Source organism: Ceratotherium simum, chromosome 4 (assembly GCF_057802395.1).
Source record: "Ceratotherium simum simum isolate JZ-2026a chromosome 4, ASM5780239v1, whole genome shotgun sequence".
In the NCBI taxonomy this organism is placed as follows: Eukaryota; Metazoa; Chordata; class Mammalia; order Perissodactyla; family Rhinocerotidae; genus Ceratotherium; species Ceratotherium simum.
This window is the reverse complement of record NC_141903.1, coordinates 78,994,847-78,996,053: the sequence shown is the minus strand read 5'-3', so window position 1 is coordinate 78,996,053 and position 1,207 is coordinate 78,994,847. Positions and strand designations below refer to the sequence as shown.

At 34.8% G+C, this 1,207-nt stretch overlaps 1 non-coding gene across 1 annotated transcript; it reads right to left on the bottom strand.

Moving 5' to 3' along the window:
• Positions 1-349: 349 nt before the first annotated feature.
• Positions 350-455, bottom strand: LOC147917345 (U6 spliceosomal RNA). Its single transcript, XR_015552117.1, has one exon. It is a non-coding gene; the product is annotated as a U6 spliceosomal RNA (small nuclear RNA).
• Between the last annotated feature and the right edge of the window lie 752 nt (positions 456-1,207).

Sequence of the window (1,207 nt, the reverse complement as noted above, 5' to 3'; positions counted from 1 at the left end):
ATGCCTGAATTCCTCAAGCAAGGAAGAATAGAGGGGAAAAGCCCTTTTGCTTTTCATGATATTTTATTACCCCAATTAGTGCATGAGATGGTGGAAAGAATCAGAATTCTTATAAAAAACTTTTTTTTTATATTTGACAACTTTTTGTCAGCTTTATTGAGATGTAACTTATATACAGTAAAATTCACCAATTTTAAGACTGCAATTTGATGGGTTTTGACAAACGTGTACTGTTCAGTTACCAGTATTGCAATCATGATAGAAAAAAATTTCTATCACCACTCAAAAGTTCCATGTCGCCCTTTGTAGTCACTACCCTCCCACAGCCCCTGGTCCCTGGTACTCACTGAAAAACACAGATCACTTCATAAATTTACATGGCATCTGTGTGCAGAGGCCGTGCAAATCTTCTCAATATTGTTCCATTGCAGTATGTGTGTGGCCAAAGTGAGCCCTAACACAGTTTTCAGAAGATATGACTATATATTAGTTTGTAAATATTTCACAGCATTTATAAGATATAATTTCTAATAGTGGATTAGAAATATACTGTCAACTCCCTTGGAAAAGTCAGCAATTCGCCAGTTTCGTGCCATGCACAGCATAACACAATGTTTGAGATCCTGTCCTAGTCTCACGTCCAACTCATACCTCTTTTTGAAGCACTGAGGTGTTAATTGATAATTTGCTTTCTTTAGTCATCTTGTATTTTGTTACCTTAAGAATACTTTTGTTGCTGAGCTTTTGAAACTGATGTTGGTTGATTCCATGTCTCTGTTAACCACTGTTATATTAAAACAAGAAAGTTCTAAGGCTCAGAGTATTGTTGGAATACACTATCTAAGTGTGGAGTGGAAAAGCAAGGCAATTTAATTTACTCTTCTGGTTTCCACATGACTAAAAAGGAGGAAACGATAAGTGCATGAAAATTGCTGTATATACCCTTGGCTGACAATTTTTTTCCATTATATGTGAAGAGATATTAAGTGTAAGAACATTGTTCATTGTGTACAAATACAAAGCATTCCTATTGTTGGGCACTATCAGTATACATACACTGTGTGGGTAATTTTAGCCATAATGGATATACCATTTTGGTTATTAGATTGAGATTTTTTTTTTTTTTACTAAGAGTGAGTGAGCATAAATGAAGCTAGAATACATGTGTGTGCCCAAAGAAGTTAGAAATGAATGAAAATCTGCTATA